This window comes from Felis catus, chromosome B3 (assembly GCF_018350175.1).
Source record: "Felis catus isolate Fca126 chromosome B3, F.catus_Fca126_mat1.0, whole genome shotgun sequence".
NCBI classification, from domain to species: Eukaryota; Metazoa; Chordata; class Mammalia; order Carnivora; family Felidae; genus Felis; species Felis catus.
This window is the reverse complement of record NC_058373.1, coordinates 83,588,845-83,607,941: the sequence shown is the minus strand read 5'-3', so window position 1 is coordinate 83,607,941 and position 19,097 is coordinate 83,588,845. Positions and strand designations below refer to the sequence as shown.

Sequence of the window (19,097 nt, the reverse complement as noted above, 5' to 3'; positions counted from 1 at the left end):
AATTTGCTGTTCCTCCTATATTCCCATATTTCCTATCTCAGTTCATGATATCATCAACTTAGTCACCTAAGTCAGAAACTTTGAGTCATCCTAGATTTCTCATCTCTTCTTCATCCTTCCTATCCAACCAGTCAGTAGCATCACTTCCTAAATATTTAGTTTTTTCTTTCCTCTTTATCCCAGCTATCATCGACCTAGGAAGTGTCCTCACCAGGGTCTTTGGTAATAGCTTCTTAACTGGTTTCTGGTCCTTCTTAGCCTTTCTCCATTTACACCGATTATTTATATTCCTGCCAGAATGATTTTTCTAAATGCAAGTTGACTTTGTTATTCTCCAGCTAATATCCTTCAATGGTTTTTCTATTTCCCCTTGGGATAAATCTTAGGCTACTGAACATACACCATCCTCAATCTCTGGACTAATACTTCCTTTTTAATTGTTAAAAATTAATTAATTTTTATTTTAAGTAGGCTTCATGCCCAGTGCAGAGCCCAACGTGCTGGACTCAGCTCAAGACCTGAGCTGAGATCAAGAATCAGATACTTAACTGACTGAGTCACCCAGCACCCTACTTACTGTCCCTATCTCTAACTTACTTCTATATTTCTATTCCTAACTTACTGTGATGTGGACAGCTTCTGGTTCTTCTGAATGGAATTTCTTTATTTCCTTTATGGCCTAGATGATGCCTGCTTATTTATTGAAACACAGATCACAGGTCACTTCCTACTCCTTTGACTAAGTTTATCTCCTCTGTGCTCTGTGGTGTGCTGCATATACATCTGCTGTAGCACTTAGCATCAAGAGCTGTTTGTATGTTGGTCTCACCCACTATCTTTGCAGGTTCCTCTGTGTTAGGAACTATGTGTATTTGTGTGTGTGTGTTTAATCCCAGTGTCCATTATATACCATGACACATAGTAGGCACTCAAAGACTATTGAAACGAACTAAGCAATCCTGGTACATCTTTCTGTTGACTATCAGATACACTCCTCTCCCTTGGGCACGATTGGGTAAACACTTCCAAATTCAATATTCTCCATTCTTCTGAACTTTGGGCATACCACCTTCCTTCTGTGGACACATTCTTTCTTCAGATATGTTAATACTATTGATTAGGTTATAGCTTTCTTTTAGAGCAATCGCATTCCAGTCATGTCTCTCTAGACTCCATCCTAGGTGCCTTAACTAGGTTTCTTCAATCCCTCACTCATTAGTTCACTTATTTTAGTCAGGAAAGGCTGTATGTTTAAAAGGCAGCCACTAGGTTGCCAATAAAATGGTGCCTTTGGTATTATTCATTGTGTAAGCCCTTCAAAGTGTGAGCCCCGTGGATGCTTTGGTGGGTGGGATATGTACTTGAGGTTAAAAGGCCCTCCATGTCAGGGGAGGGCAGGAGTCCTGTATGCTAGTCCAACCTCAAGCGAGGCCCTCTGATTCTTGAGGACAGAGAGGTTAAGAGCTCTGGTATTGGAGGGAGGTAACCCTGGTTTCAAATCTCAAGTTAACAGCTTAGTGGACAAATTCCTAACCATGAATCTCTTCAACTGTGAAGTGGGGGAATAGTAGGACTGACCTTATAGGGTTGTTTTGGTAATTAAGGGCTAATGTTGACTTCTTTGCAATGGCAGATGATAAGCACGCAACAAATGCTATTCAGCCTCATTATTGTCATCATTGCTATTATCATCACTATCATTTAACAATGAGTGCTCTAGTCTAGCCTCAGCCTGACTACTCTTCACATCCTCCTCACCTCCTCCCCTTGGGATGTGATTTGGTTGATAAAGATGGGAGCCTGAGGAAGACCTTGTGGACACCCCATCTGCCAATTGCCTTTTTCTGCTTCTTCTGTTAGGAGACGCTTTGGGTTTTTAGGGACTCTATTTATACAGGGATTATTTAGCATTTTTATTCTCTGAAGGTGCTGGCATAGATTCAGTCTGTAATTCTAAGGGAAAGGCGTTTAGCTGTGCTTTTCTTTGTTTGTCGGAACATTTCTGTAGATAAGCACCCTGCACAGTAAATAAACTGCATTGTTATTACATTGCCTAGCAATTTACCTGTAACAGACGGCTGTGCCTGCTATAATGACATGATAGCTAATCCATACCCCTGCATGATTTTATCTTTTACTGGAGGAGGCTGGCAAGTTTAAAGGGGACGCCCTCAAGGATCAGCTAGAGGAAACCAGTCCTGGTTTTAGTGAGTGAGGTTTTTTTTTTTTTTTTTTTTTTTACAGGAGGTGTACCAAAAGTCCCGTGTCCGGATTTTGAATGAGTGCTTCATTTCAGGATCAATTACCTTAAGCTTCCCACAAGTAGGTTCTACCTAAAGCTTCTGTTTGATTTAATTAAGGAAGTCTCTCAGTCCTCAAGGCTGTGGTTAATACAAAAGATAATTTTTTTTCCTTACTGCATTAGAAATTTTGGATATGTAAATAGCCTATCATCCAACTTGTCTCAAAAGGAACTAACAATTGCCTTTGGCAATCGGTAAATAAGCCTGCTTTCTTTTATTTAACTTCCTGTATGTTTTTTGATAGAGCCCTCAAAGTGACATTATTAGATCCAAAGGCAAGAACTATTTTAGAGCTCTATTAGTTTGACCCTGCCTACCAAAACACCCAAACAATTTATAGTGTCACCATAATTTTCAATGTAAACTACGGAACTGGACTTTCAATTGTGCCTTGTTTCTTACGGTTTGCTGTTTGTTTTCCCGACTAGACTGAAAGCTTCTGGAAGAAAAGAACTGGGTTTGGACTTCTCAGGAGCCTGTGCCCCCTCCTGGAAAGGGCACAGACTTAGAGTTCAACCTGGGTTCAACTCCTGGCTTTTAGCCATTAACAGCCCTATGACCTTGGGTAAGTTACTTATTTTTCTATAATCTTTTTGCTGTTGTCCCAAAGCTTGTTTAACATATACTTCAACCTTTTTTAGGACTCTCATTTACTAAAAATACTTTATATACAAATACATGCTTTATATACAAATACTTTACATACAAAATATATACATATTTTTCTAGTACTTTAATTACTTTTCTAAATGGTCTTGGATACCCTTCACGGCTTAAATATTACTGGCAGAGCTTCTAATAAGGAACAAGAATTGTTTCAAATTGGGGCAACTTCTCCTAGTGGTACCAATTGCTTTCCCCCCATTCATTCCTACCCAACCTCAGGAAAGAAAATGTGTCACTCCTCCTTGTGATGAATTAGGCAGGGAGGCTGCTTGCTGGGGGACTATTTATATCTCTCTAATCTATTTCTCTCCATCTCCAGCACCACCAATAGCTAACATTTATTGAAGGCTTACAGTGGGCTGTGTGCGCCCCAGGCGTGATCTCATTTAATCCCCACTAAAACCATTATTATTGCCATTTTACAGGTGGGGAATTTGAGGCTTAAAGGGGTGAAGCAAATTATCTAAGGTCACACAGCTAATTAGTGTTAGACGCAGGTCCAATCTCTCACCTGGACTAGTGTGGAGGATTGGTAAAGGGACTGATAACTGTCTTCCCAGCATCTTGCTTCCCTCCGGTCAACCTCTTCTCCACCTGGAAACAACATGAGCTTTTGTAAAAGAACACCCGAAACCTCTTCCACATCCTGCCCGTTCCTCCCCACCCCCATGTTAATAATCTGCACGATTTGGCTTCTGGCCACCTCCCCTGTCTCATGTGGTACCACCTTGCCCTTGCTCTCTGCCTTTTGTGACCTTCTGGGATCTGCCATCTCTCCTCTATCCTCAGAGCCTTCGTAGATGTGGTTCCTTCTGGATGGAACTCCCTCACCCCCTTTCTTTGCCAGCAGGCCTAATCGTGCTTACTCACCTTTTCCTTCCCAGCCTTCTCCAGTGAAAGAAAGTGTATATCGCTTCTCCTACTGATGCAGAACACCCCTTGCTGGTGGGACATTTGTACCTCTTTGGTCCCTACTGGTCCTGCAGCTTGGAGATCTGTTTGTTCCTGAGCTCACATTAGGTTGGGTTCCCCTGTTATGTGCTTCAGAGCAGCCTGTGCCTTTTCTTAATGGCACTGATCAGGATTTATAGTTTCAAAAATTTTATCTGTGTACCCCTTTGGTTAATGTCTATCTATACTGCTCTGATTGGAAGTTTTATGAAGACAAACATTGTCTCTTTTAGCTCATTTTGTATCCTCAGTATTTAGCCCAATACTTGGCACATGGTATTATCATTTACTACGTTGAATAAAAGCTGAGCTTTAGAAACTGGGAAATGCTAATGATCAATCTTGGGGTGTCTTAGCCCTCTCCTGTTCCTGGAGGAGCAAGCAGCATGTGCAAACTGTATGGCCTCTGCACACACATGTGTGTGTATGTGCGCGTCTCTGAATGTGGGTGTGGCATGCCCACATACACGCAGACTCACGCAGGCACACACACACAGAGGCACACACACACACACACACACACACACCCTCTGTCTCCATTACAGGCAGCTGAACCAGGAAGGTGAAGAATATTTTTCATGGCGTTATTTTTATGATAATCTATTTCGATGGTTAATTTGGTTTAGGACACTGATTTATCACCAGTTTATAGATCTCTCTCTCTCTCTCTTTTTATTGTCCTATTTGAATTATAAGGATGGCATGTGTGAAATGGAACTTCTTGGCCTATTGTTCTGCTTCTCACGCAACCAGTGTAGTTCAGACAATAAAAAGATCTATAAAATTAATATATACACAGAGTGAGAGATGAAAGAGAGGGACAGAGACAGAGAAAATGGGTAATGCTTTGGAATTGGATACCACATTTATCTCTCTCTAGTGAAGTTTAGAATCAAAATTTACATGTGGGGAAGGCATAAATGAGGTATGAAGGTGTTGTCCTCTCGTGTGGAAAGAGGTCTAGTAATTTTAGCTTATCTATGTTGCTCAGAAACCGTAGTTCCCTCTTGTTCTTAACCATTTTAAGGGCTTGTTGACTACTGAGATAACTAGAAATATGTGCTCCAAAGATGTGACGTTAAAAAAAATAAATACCAGGCCACCTGGATTATATAATTACTTAGTCTGCCAGGTACGTTCCAATTTTATCACCAACAGGCATCTTAAGTGAATATTTGCTTGTGAATTTTCTCCGGTGCCTGGTACACACCTGACACCTAGTAGGTGTTCAATAAATATTTGTCAAATAAAAGGATAACTGAAGAGCACTGAGGAGGTATGTCTTGTTAACTGATACCCTGAAGCACGCTCCTGAGCTCGCTGATTCTTCACCAGAGGAAGGACTGTGCCTCTTTCCCATCATCCCCTCTGGTGGCTGTGCCCCCTACTGTCCTTTTCCAGCCAACTTTTTTTTACTTCTTTTGGCTCCTTGTCTCCCTATAGGTTTTGTTACTCTTCCCACACTAGCTATTTACCTCCTCCTTTCAAAGGGTGAGATGGGAAAAATTCTAGTGCAGTAGTTGATCCTGAAAAAATGCCTTCTGCATGGAAAACAGACAACAGTCTTCCAACCTTCTAAGGAAGTATTTTGAATGACCAGGTGGCAGTTCCCAGATGCGATTTCACTTGAGGTCCTTGGATTGACTATTTATTGCTACGCTCGAAATGATGGTTATTATTGTTACAAATATTATTATGCTGAGGAAGCCAGCTTGCAAGCAGAGACAGCTGCATTGTTTACAAACATAATTAATGAGGTGATTTTTAATATCAACAGCTCGGCACCAGCCTTTCTAAAGACTGTTTATGGCCTGGGCCACAGAGCCATTTGTAACTTCTACGGCACTTCTCTGACGGGGCCGCCTCCAAGAGTCATTTCCTTTGGCTGGTCCCTGGTTTATTTTATGAATGACAAAAATAAACCTCTCCTTGTTGCTGGTGAGAAATGGTTTATGTCTAGCGAGCCCACGTTCACCAGAAGATAAACACAGGAATACTTTTCTAAGAAGTGAAGGTACATTTCCTAGCAGCTAACTTCTGTATTTATACAATAGTCATCCAGCTAAGGTGGCGGTCCTGGGGGACTGGGAAGGAATGGCATATTCCATTTCTAAACATGGAAATGTTTTGTGTGGCATGATACTCTATAAATACCTGCAGTATATCAATACTCAGAAAAATAGCTTATACTTCAAATAGGCTTTCGGCGGTCTAACAATTGAGGCCTACTACATGACCGCAGACTTTTATTCCATTTAGTTATATTTGGGTGAAGGATGTGGACAAAAGATTCTCTCTCCTCTAAATCTGGCCTGGCCTGACATAGCCTTTCAAAATGGACTTGAAAGCAAGCCATTCTTCCTTGGTTAAGTATTAGGTGAGACTCATCTTTTTATCTTTAGGTTTTCCATTCCACTCCTGATTTTGAACTTTGGTGGTTGGTGTACCCCAAATTTGAAGGATAAGTTTATTCTTATGAGATACCTACCATTGAATACCTTTCCAAGCAATTAGGAGAATGACTCTTCCACCTGCATAATAAAATATAAACTAATCATCCTTCTAGGCTCTGCTGTGTTGAAAAGCAAGAAATGAGTGTCAGTGTGTTTCCTGACTTGGTTCTTACATTTCAGAGGTTAGATGATTTAATAGTATGTTTAAACCTTTGTTTTCTCCTCCACAATTTCTAAGGGAATTATTGTTATTCTATTCCCTCTTGACTAGGAAATTGCCTGGATATATCTGTTCAGTAAGAGGCAGTAAGATAGGAAGAGATACAAAAAGACTACAAATAATAAAAGTGACCCAAGATAATTAAAGTCAGCCATCTTGTATTTTTCTGGTAATTTTCAGGCAAATGCCTCTGAAACATAGTTTTATGATCCCACTTCCACATATCCTCATTTATTACCTTAATCCACAATGGCTCTGGAGTGGATAATGAGAACTTTGTGAATAGCCCAGGTTTCATACTTTTAGGTGTTAAATAGGAGTGTTCATTTAATACAACTCCACACTTATTGAACATCTGGGGATATATACCCCCTACCCTCAGGGAACTTCACCATCTCCCAGAGGAGACAGAAACAAATAATGAAGATTCGTCTTTAAAAGTGCACTCTTCTAAAGAGAATTGTTTGTTTGATCAGTTTGACTGCTGGGATTTTCGTTCTGCTGATTACAGTAATGAGTAGAGAGGAGAAATGGAAGAGACCAGAGGGAACTAAATTGATTTATATAGGAAAGGACATGAAGCTACCAGTGGGACGGAAAAGAATAAATCTAGAAATTAAGAGGAGGGGGTGAGGGGCAGGGGTGAAGTTTGAAGGGGTGAAGTAAGAGGAAGACTTTGGGGGACCAACTGCCATGATGTCTGGGATTCTGGGGGTCAGAGGGGTTCAATGAGAATTTTTATTTATTTTTAAAAATTGAGATATAAATTATATGAAGTGCAAATGTTAAGTGAACAGCTCAAAACATTTTTACATAGGAACATACTTTGTATCTGCCACCCATATAAAGATATAGGAATTTCCATCATTCCAGAGCGGTCTCTCAAACTCCCTCCCCATTGGTCGCCTAAGGGTGATCCTTATTCTGCTTCTTCTCCCTATAGAGTAGTTTCACATGTTTTTAACTTGATATATGTAGAATCGCATAGTATTTATTCTTAGTTTCCACCTCCTTACACTCAACGTTATGTCTGTGAGATGGAACTATGCATGTTTTTGCAGGTTTCAGTAGTTTACTCTTTTTCATTCTCATGTAGTATTCCATTCTTTGACTATGCCACGATTAATTTGCCCATTCTCTTGTTAGTGGACACTCAGGTTGCTTCTAATTTGGGGACTATTTCGAAAGATGCTGCTGTGAACATTGTTGCATGTGTCATTTCTGTTGGGCATATGCCCAGGAGTGAGATTGCTTGGCCATAGGTACATGTGTAGGCTTGCCTTTAGTTGGTCCTGCCAAATCATTTTCCAAAGTGACTGCATCAATTGGTGTCTCCCAAATAGTCTAATGTGCTCCAGTTGCTCCGCATCTTTGGTGACATGTGATGAGAACTTTGAGGAATTCTTTCTGGGCATCATGTGGTAGTTTCCCCCTTGGCTACCATTTGTGAGGCTTGAGGAAAGACCCAGAATTTGGAGTCAGATTTATGATGAATTCCTTGCATTCACTGCCAAGGGCAGCAATCCCAGGTTCCTTTGGGTTCGAATTTTGGCTTCTCCATTTACTAACTGTATATTCTTAGGCAAGGTGTGTGTGTGTGTGTGTGTGTGTGTGTGTGTGTGTGTGTGTGTGTGTTGCCTTCTGAACCTTTTATTGTTCATCTGCAGAATGAGAATTATAGAGGCACTGCATAGGGTTTTAATGAGGATAGAATGAGATAGTGCACAGGGTCAGGCATGTAATTTGTACTCAGAAAAATGGTAGCTTGTGTTACTATTAACAGAAGTGAGAAAATTCCAAGGGTAAGGGTTAAATACAGGGAGGATAGAGGTGAGAGACCTGGGCCAAATCTCCACATCCATTTGGAGTTTCTCCTTTCTTTCTTTTTTTTTTTTAATATTTATTTATTTGGAGAGAGAGAGACAGAGTAAGTGAGCACGTGTATGGGAGTGCATAAGCAGGGGAGGGGCAGAGAGAGGGAGAGGGAGAATCCCAAGAAGGCTCCATGCTCAGTGTGGAGCCCAACACAGGGCTAGATCTCACAACTGTGAGATCATGACCTGAGCTGAAGTCAAGAGTTGGACACTTAACTGACCGAGCCAACCAAGGCCCCTGGAGTTTCTCCTTTCATAGCCAACCTTTGAAAGTTTGGGGGTTTGATTATTAGAGGCAATAATTCCCTATTGCCAAAAGGCCTGTTCCCTTTTCTGCACCCAGGTAGGCAGTAGTGACTTGGCAGGCATTGCATTCTCAGGCTCAGCTTGTGCAAGACATGGGTGTGCTAAAGCCATCCTGTCACATGACATCATCAACCACCATCACTGAGCAATTTTAGAAACAAGAGTTACAATAATTAGAAGTCTTTCCTCAAAGGAGATTGGTAATATGCAAGGTAAGACTGAGGAGATAAACTTAAAAGAGAAAAATGAAAAAAAAAAAAGAAAAGGAAGCCTATTTAATTTTATGGTTGATGCAACTTGTTACATGTGTGTCCTGCCAGAATAAATCGGATCATCTGATTTTCAAATTGCCGGGTCTATTGTTTCAGAAATAGAGGATGTAAATAATTTCAGTGCAATCTCCCGGATCTGGACCTCTCTCATCCAGAACTGTTATCAGCATTAGCATAATTTATGGTGCTATCTAATAATGAAATCACTGAACACTGATTGTACAGCTTCTTAAAGCTATAATTATTGCTCATTAGGAATGGATTTCATATTGTTTGCTCCTGGCACATAACAAGTTATTGAAAGGGAAAAGTTGTCAGGAGAAGTGAGAAACCAGGGAAGGCACTCCTTTGGTTCCTGAGTATCCTCCCTGATAAATCCATGTGAGATTTTGTTTTTCGTAGTAGAGAACAACTGGCCACCCCAGATGCCATTTATTATCTTATTTCTTCTTTAAAGGAAATACCTTTAGCTTCACGTCATGTGTCGTTTTCAGTCCATGAGGTAATAAGAGTTCAGCAAATGTAGACTGAATGTGTGAAAAAAGGAGTGTCTGAAGACAAAAGTCACAGTGACAGCATGTTACACTTGACCTTTGTCCAGCTCCCACCAAGCATTAACACAAGAACTGCCCATTAAGCTCACCCGAGAGGCCAGAGTTGGCAGTTTTTCAGGGGTGTTAATCTGAAATAAGTCTTAGTATATTCATCTCTGAACATCTTCAAGTGCATTTTTTAAACTTACACAAGCAAGGCTCGACTTTCCACTATAACAGATTTGAACGATACATATAATGTACTGAGTAAAATGTGGGCACCCCTTTCATTCAGTTTGGTTCATCCTCTTCCTGAGGTAATGGTCCTTAACAGTATACGTATCCTTAAACCCTGGTGTTCCTGGTTTTATTGAGAACTCATTGCTTATGATAACAGGGGGGAAAAAAAGGCTGCTTTTGTTGGCTAGCAAATCACTTCCAGATGGAGCACAGGCCTGGGGAAGGCTTGGTCTTTAACTCTAAAGATGGAGGTTTAGTTAGAGATTTCTGTGGAATACAATGGTTGGGAGAATTATACATTTCAGCATGGGAAGGAGTGGTAAAAACTACACCGTTTGCAAAACAGACGCCACTGTCAATATGTTCATGCTTCTGGGAATGGGGAAAGAGGCTTGAGTTCATTATGAACAGCGTCTTTAGCTTGTGATGTCATCCACTTCAACAGAATGTAGCTTGGCCTTGAGATTGGTATATTTTATTTGACCTTCATGGAATGAATGTGACTTTTGTGTTTGTCAATTAATCCAGCCTGGTGATTTATCCAGACCCAGGTCATATTTTGTAGCCTGGCTGCTTTGTACCCGATTCTAGCTTCCTTAGGTCTTTTGACATGAAACGTGAAAGCGCTAAAGAAATCAAATGAGTATTTCTTTAATAGATTCTTTTCCTTACTTGTTGATAACTGTGCTCTCTTTTCCTTAAATATCCTCTTATCTAGGGCCTTCTAGTCCCTGAGAGTACAGGGAAAATGTCAGATATGCAGAAATTAAAAAAAAACAACCCTTATTCTTTCACTGGAAAATTTCAAACTTTAGTAAAACTGTAGAAATGTTTAAATTGCCTTCCAATTTCTGAAAGAAATTGGTTTCCTTTAACGCTTAACGAGATAAACTGCAATTCGATTCAAGTCATTTTTCTGCCTCTCCTTGTTGACAATCTGAGCTCTGTTTTTTTGGTTTCCTCTTGCTTTCTGATTGACTTCAAGATTGCATCTAATCTTTTTATTCTATCTTGCACGAATGCAGCCTGCAATGTGTTGTGACAAGGAGCCAGACCTCCTATTAGCATATATTTATACCTTGCCGCACGCAAAGTGGTGCTTGGGGATTATTAAACCAGGCTGGAGCTCTGAAGGCACATAAAAGGCATCAGATTCACCCCTCCCCCTAGAAAATCCTCTATCCCAACTGTCTACTCACATGGAGATCTAATTGTTTGGAGAAAGGGATAAATGAGAGGAATCATAAGGAGCAGTTGTGGACAAAGTTATTATGATGGAGGAATTATCAGATAATCACTGATATGGGGGGGTTGTGAGAGATGATCATTGTCCTCAAAGGGTCTGGAGACACCTTGGAGGAAATTTATGGGCCATCCTGGGAATCAGTTGATAACATGGTCAAGTTAGCTTACTGAGGAAGGTATTAGAACATGGAGAGATCTGAGCAGAGGTCTGGGAATAGCTAGGTTGGAGGTATTTATGATTAGTAGGTTTCAGAATATGAACTCAGAGGCCCAGATACCAGGAGATGAAGGGACTAGAATTTCAAGACAGGGTCCCTTCTGAGGTGACTTGAGGAGAAGTGATAGGCAATATCTCTTCAGTTTCTATTTGTTTTTCCATAAATAGAAATCAACAGAGCAAACTCTGAACAACATTGGGATTGGTACCTGCCTACATATTCTTTGGTGTTCCAGTTTTCTTCCATTAGGATTCATGGGCCCTCCAGGGTCTCAGAGTTTATGAATTAGTAACCTCTGTCTGCTATCAAGACTGGCAATGATCTGACATTAGTCATTCACACATGGGTTCGACCTAATTTCCACTTATGCTAACCATCCCACAGCACTTCTATTTTAAGCCTGTTTTCTCTAATTGCAGAAAGACAGCCTTTGTCTCCTCTGAAAGAAATTTTGAGCATTAGTAAAAAATGCAAGAGACAATTTGGGGGAAGGGAGGCTATTCTAATGATTTGTATGCTAAGGGATTGGTCTGGAAGAGGAAGTATTTTTCTCTCTCGATTTCCTAAGGTTCCTCTACTCCTAGGATGGTAGGTCCCAGTGACTGCTCTTGGAAATTTCTGAGTTTTGAGAAATTTTTCATTATGATGCACATCTCACAGTCTTGCATACATCTGTCTTCTCTAATTGTCTATGAGTACTCTGGGGAGGGTGATGGTGTCTCATTCACCTGTGTTTTCCATTGACAACTGGTGTCCAATACACAGTTTTGGAGCTGTCCATCAGAGGCATCCCAGTTCATCCCACCTTTGTAACTTTAAATATTTTAGCTTTGAGATAAGAAGTTAGATCCAGGGTGCTGTTTGGGTTGTATGCCCAAGTATATTGGGCTGGGCTTGGCTTTACTTTGTTTTTCCGGGTGCTTGGAGTAGTGAGCTGACCCTCTCTGTTCTGAGGCCTACAGCTTAGCACAGCTGTCCCCAGCCCATGCCTGCTTGATGCGAGGCAGACTCTTACTGCTGTCTGCCTTTCTCTGGCATCTATGACTCGGGCTGGCATGGGTCCCTTATTTGGCTCCTTCTTTTCTCCTCTGTGGTTAGATTCAGGACATAGTCTGGGCATAGGGAATAGTCAGATAAGGGCAAAGAAATGACTTTGGGCCCAGTGTAGTGTAATTAGGTCTGAATAACTTAAGAAAAAGGAACTCACAGTGTTGAGAAGTTATTATTTTGCTTTCCTTTGTATACATCTCCCTTGAGAACTCAAGGGCTGAAGGGGTGGCTGGATTAAAGCAGGATTTCAGGAAACTAAAAACTTGATTTGACTATATACAGGGACTTTATCAGGGACATATTTCCAGGCAGGAGAGGAATGACTAGGCAGATGACTAAATGTACTTGATTTTCTTTATTTAAGGCTGTATTTTGTGGAATCAAAACTTAAAATATGTAAAAATAGTGGCTTTTAAGTAATAAGACTAATTTTATAAGCCACATGGGAACAATAAACTCCTTAGGCATTTGGGGAGTGGTATACAGAGAGGTCATAAGGTGAGAAGATACTGAAGTTCTTGCTTAGGGGGAGGATATAGATATTTATAAATGTTAGCTGTTATTAGGAAAAATCAGCATAGGTATGAATTTTATTCAGTTAGGGAAACTACCAAAATAATAACTATGGGATTATGACTTTTAAACAAGCAGAATAATATGTAAATTATTTAAAGGAAACCAAGGAAGAAGAAAAATAAGAAATAAAAGGAAAACACAGCAAATAGCACCAAATAAAACAGGAAAGTAAGTGTCAGTGTAACAATAATTACAATAAATAAGTTAATGTGGCCAATCAAAATACAGAAAGTCAGATTTTTTAAAACTAAGACATAAAAGTCTTAAGTACAAAAGGAATCAGAAAGATTTAAAATAAAGGATTGGAAAAAGATATCCCAGGCATATATGAAGCAAAGGAATCAGGAGTAGCATTTTTAATATTAGGGCAAATGGGATTTAAGGTGAAAAACATAATATAGGATAAAAAGGGACATTGTATGTTGGTAAAGGAAATATAACACAACAGTCATGAACATATATGCTGCTAACAATAAGATTGCAAAATATAAAAAGCAACAACTGACTTACCTAAGTCAAGACATAGATAGATCAACAATGATGGTTGGAACTTAAAAAAACAAACAAACAATAAATCACCTCTTGGAAACTGATGGAGCAAACAGATGCATAAGAAAAGATATAGGGGTGCCTAGGTGGCTCAGTTGGTTAAGCATCCAGCTTTGGGTCAGGTTATGATCTCTTCCTTTTTGGGTTTGAGCCCCATGTCAGCCTCTGTGCTGTGTGGAGCCTGCTTGGGATTCTCTCTCCCTAGATCTCTACCCATCTCCCACACATTCTCTGACTCTCAAAATAAATAAATTAATTAATTAAAAAATAAAAAAAAAAAGGAAAGATATAGAACAAACATATATAATACATTCTTTTCAGGCCTGTGTGATGTAAATTAAAAAAAAAGTTTAATAAATTTTGAAAGCTCAATTCATACAGGTTATATTTTTTGACTGTGATGCAATAGAACTAGAAATTAATAATAAAAGGAAAGCTAGTTAACTAACTAACTAATCTAAATGGTAGGAACTAAAAATTACTATAAAAATTTGCCCACAGATTTTACATATGCAAATTGAAGAACTTTTTTTCTATATGAAACCTGTGTCAATGTGAATTTTTTAAAATAATTTTTTTAAATGTTTATTTGAGAGAGAGAGAGAGAGAGAGAGAGAGAGACAGAGTACGAGTGGGGGAGGGGCAGAGGGAGAGGGGGACACAGAATCTGAAGCAGGTTCCAGTGTCCAAGCTGTTGGCACAGAGCCTGACCCAGGGCTTGAACTCATGAACTGGGAGATCATGACCTGAGGTGAAGTCGGACACTTAACTGACTGAGCCACCCAGATGCTCCAGTGTAACTTTTTGTCCAGTCTCTGGTGAATTTGTTTTCTGGTGTAGGGGGTGGAAGACTCTATAATGAATTAAATAGTAATGGTTGGGAAAAAGGGAAACACTTTCTCCTATATAGACATAACTCACATAGTTAGAAAAATTTTGGAAAATATGAAAAAATAGAGCATATAAAGCAGCTCCTTAACAGGTGATTTCTCTTAATTTTGGCATGAGGATTGGAAATACAGAGAAAGTGGAGCTGCATCCTTACCTGGGAGTGTGTTCTTAAGCTTTCTGAGGACCACAATATTCACATCAGAAACCATGTAGAACATCGAGGAGTCAAGAGGAAGATCATAATTCATAGGTATGTGTGGCTTATTCTAAAGAACCTTTAAGGCAACCCCAAAAATAGGGTAGGGCTGGAATTCCAGGTATTTTGCTTTGTGAAGGACCATTGGTGTGGTCTGTATTTGCCTATCGGCTGGTGTGGCCAGGGTAAACATGGGTTATTTATTGAATTGAAACTTTTTAACCTAGGAAATCTGGGGTAATTATAATTGTTGGCATAATCAGTATAGTGGGCTGGGTTTCCTGGAAAGCCAATTCTGAATGGAGATTAGCATGTAAGAGGTTTATTTGAGAGTGCTCTTGGGGTCAATCATTGGAGAAGGGACAGGGAAGGAAGAGAAGGAAGCAGGTGTGAGCAGAGGCAATGAAATGAAGCTTCAGCAAAGCAGATGTGATATGGGAGGTTTTGAAGCTGGGATAACCTTTTTGATTTGTCTTGAGTTGAGACTTGCAGCTTTCAAACAGTTATCAAATGAGTCTGTGCCTGAAAGAGTATATCAGCTTGGGTAAGGTCGCTCTTTTCAGCAAGGCAATTCCCATAATGAGTAATAAATCCTTCATTCCTAAAGGAGAATATGAATGCCACATTACAGTGTCTACCACCTTAGTGATGTAATTTTGGCTTTAAATTAATTGTTTGTTTGTTTGTTTGTTTGTTTGTTTAAAAAAGTGAAGGGTTGGAAGAAAATTCTGGGTTTAGTATGCAGTCAAGAGTAAAATCCTTCCCAACCTAATACTTGCTCTTACTATGGGCACGCTGTAGGGGAAATGGCTCCTTGAACACGAATTGAAAGAACTGTGCTTTATAAACCTATAACACAGGGAGTTCTGGCATTATTTTCCAAGGATTCTCTTACCTGAATATGACACTAAGGGTAGGAATTTTTTTTTTTCCCCTGTATGACAGAGGGAAAACATGAAATGTTTCATAAGTGTTTCAGGTACTGTGTGTTTCTTTGTCATACCTTATGAGTTAGTTTTGAAAAGAATTTTAAAATTCCAAAGAATACTCTTGGACTTGTTTTTCACCTCAAGGATGATTCCAAGGTAAGAAGAAATATCTTATACCTCTACCCAATCTCCTACTTGTTCGCCCCACCTTAAACTGTGAAAACTCAAGGGAGGGAAAGGGAGAGGAAGGCTATAAGTAAGACCAAAAGTGTGTTGTTAGCAGGAGAAGGACAGGACAGTAAGGGCACTCTTCCAAGTAGATGATGGAAGTTGTTTGTCTTTGATCCTTTTTGGGCTGCCTTCTTGATGATACTTTTATCTTGATGACACCTTATGTATAGCTAAGATGTACACTAGTCTGTGGATACAGACCCCAGCAGTTAAAGCCTATACCAGCAGGGCAGCCCATGTTCACTGAAGGCAGGGACTCAGCAGGTGGGTTCTGGGGGCCAGACCGTCTCAGTTCGAATACCAGCATCACCTCCTGCTGACTGTGTGATTTTGGGCAAGGGGCTGAACCTCTCTGGTCCTTAGTTTTCTTGTCTATAAAATGGGGTTGATAATAATACCTCAAGGGTGTGTTGTTGAGAATTGAATGAATTAGCTCTGTAAAATCATTTTGAACATAATAAATACTTGAAAAATACTAGCTATTATGTGCCCTGTGGGGCCACCTTCCCTGTTGCCTGGGTTTCCTACCTTGACAGGTAACTTTAACATCCAACGCAAAGCTCCTGTATACCCAAACCTTCCACTCAGAGTCAGACGTTCAGGGTCAGAATGTTTTTGGCCACTGCCTTCTCTGCCCATCATCTAAGCAAGTGTACAGAGGTGACCATATATTCTTACTTCTTACATATATTCTAACACAAATAATTTCCCAGTTAACTAATCTTCACCCACAATTTTCTATCCTTATAAGGATTATTTCTATACCTAAACTACAGATGAGATCATTTCCATCTTTCCAAGTCTTATAATAAGATTAGAAGGTGGGACCTTTTTTCAAGTGTAGGTTTTCCCTTAAATATCTCCCTGCCTCATCTTGATTATCTTGGAAGATAAATTTTTAATGAAAAAAAAAAAAAAAAAAAGAAAGAAGGCAGAGATTAAAGGTGGGAACCCTCATACCAGATCACTTTTTTTCCTGATACTTCACTCTTAATGATCCCTGAAGCCCTTTTCTCTTTTCCAGTCTCTCTTCTCTTTCTTCCTATTCTCCTTCAAGGAGGAAAGAGCCAAGCTGGAGAGCAGCCTGTGAGACCATGAAGAATGGAATTCATTTTCATCAATGGAAACAGAGTAGAATGAAAGATTTTAAAAAGCAGACATGGGAGCTGGTGATTTTGACCTCCTTTGGCCTCAAACCTTGAAGCTGAGGAAATGTAAAAAAATATACTTTAGTTTTCAGTGACAATTTTATACTTGTATTAACATTTGGTATTATTTAGAGATAGAATTATTCCTTTAATTAGACTGTAGGTTTTTCCTCTGTAAAATATGTACCAATTAATTAATTAATTAATTAATTATTGAGCAAGTATATTTGTGCTAGGCACCACCCTAAGTGCTGGAGATACAGTTGTGAGTGAACAAAAATAGACACCAAAGCTCTTATGGAGCTTATGTTCTTGGGAGAGGAGATAGTGAGTAGGTCAACAAATACATCTTTGTTGGGTGGTGATAAGAAGGAAAAACAAAACAGTGATAGATAAGTAAATACAAAAAGAAGAAGATAAGTAAGAGAAAGAACAGAAAATAAAGTGGGATGAGGGGACCGGCAGTGACAGATGAATGTAGGTGTGTGCTATTTTGGACGGGGTACTCTCCCCAGACCTTTCTGAAAGGGTTTTACTTGAGCTGGGACCTGAACAGCACAAGGATGTGGCTCTGGGCAAAGGGCATGGCAAATGCTTGACACTAAGTCTTTAAATGTAGTGATAATGGAAACTTTAGTTTGATTAAAAACAACATTACTAAACTGAAAGAGATAAGAGAGACACAAACAAAAGTTTCTCTTCTCATTGTCACCAGGTGAACTTTGGGAAGGAATACCTAGGATTTCCCCAGAAACCAGATTTTCCCTGTGTATATGTCAGTCACATCCATGGCGAGGTGGTTAACATTCACAGGCCACTTCTTAGACCATGTTGATGACCATTACACTCTGAGAAAGTTCCTCTTTTCTATATTCATTCCTTATTCTACCTTGTGAGATAATAAAATGTAAAGCTGAATATGACTCATCATTCTCAATGTTCCTATGTTTGGGTATGGAGATTTGATACCTAAGGCTTTTGTATTTGTTTGAAAAAAAAAAAGATACAGGTCTTTATTTCTTCATTTTTAAAAAATCTTTATTTATTTTTGAGAGAGACAGATAGAGACAGAGCATAAGACAGAGAGAAAGGGAGTCACAGAATCTGAAGTAGGCTCCAGGCTCTGAGCTGTTGGCATAGAGCCTGACACGGGGCTCGAACCCACAAACTGCAAGATCATGGCCTGAGCCAAAGTTGGGTGCTTAACCAACTAAGTCACCCACGTGCCCCTCATTTCTTTTTTAAACTTACCATTCCAAATTACAGAAACAAAAAGGAGCCAAATTGGTGGCATTGGAACTAGTCATTCCAGTGACTTTTATAGAAGTTCTTGTTTTATCTGTGTATAGTCTGTTCCAGGGGGTTACATAGATCTAGGATTTGTTCATCCTTCAAACTTACCTCCCTCCCTCTGGTGGCCACATTAACATCTGAAAATCCCCACGCCTTTCCATTAAAATCTCCCACAGGAGATAGAGGCCTTGCTGAGTTAAATTTTTATGGTAAATTCCCTTTGTATGTTTATATCTCATTATGCCTTGAGTTCTTACTGTGTTGTTTTCAGTCATCCTGAACACATGCAACATAAGGCTAAATATTTTTTTCTGCTGTGATATTCATGCATCTATGAAATAAAGAGTGCAACCATTTGGGAATGGATGGACCTTTTAGATTTGCAGTCCAGACTCCAGTTTTATCTTTGGAGCAGGCAGCATGCCCAGTTTATGTTGTACTTTGTTTCTAGGCTGTTTTGCCTTGGCTGAAGTAGTTTTCAGTGGGTGAAAAAGCTTGTGCTGTACCTTCTTGCATGGAATTTTGCTTTCAAGGCCTATAAGAGAGGGAAGAATCATCCTACCTTTCTACTCTATGGCCACCAGATGGGACCCATTCTAGTGATGGTCTGAAAGTGACAGGAGAAGAAACAGGTCTGAGAATCACAGAACAGAGGTGTTTGCTGTTGAAGGACAGGGTGGGCATGCTTTTATTACGCTCTGCCTTTTCTGATCTCTGCCCCAAGCTTCCACAACTTCCAACGAAGCTTTGCAAACCAATTTCATTTTGAAACATGTGTCCAGAGCAGGATCTCTGGTGGGTTTATAATAGGTCTAAAGATGTCTGCAGGGTACAGAAGTGTGAAAAAGAAAACACAAGCGGTTGAAGCAGGTAAGAAAGCAAGAGAGAGTGAAGAAGCAAAGAGGGTTATGAAACTCATCTCCCTTATATTCCCCAAATATATTTGAGGAGGA

The 19,097-nt window shown here is 39.8% G+C and overlaps 1 long non-coding RNA gene across 1 annotated transcript in view; it reads left to right on the top strand.

The window, feature by feature from the left end:
* The first annotated feature begins 656 nt into the window (after positions 1–656).
* The window catches only part of LOC102899197, a 146,462-nt gene continuing 128,021 nt past the window's right edge, over positions 657–19,097 (top strand). The window contains exons 1-3 of the long non-coding RNA XR_006599510.1: positions 657–2,322; positions 2,732–2,868; positions 14,465–14,597. This is a non-coding gene — a long non-coding RNA (uncharacterized LOC102899197). The remainder of the gene's footprint in view (positions 2,323–2,731; positions 2,869–14,464; positions 14,598–19,097) is intronic.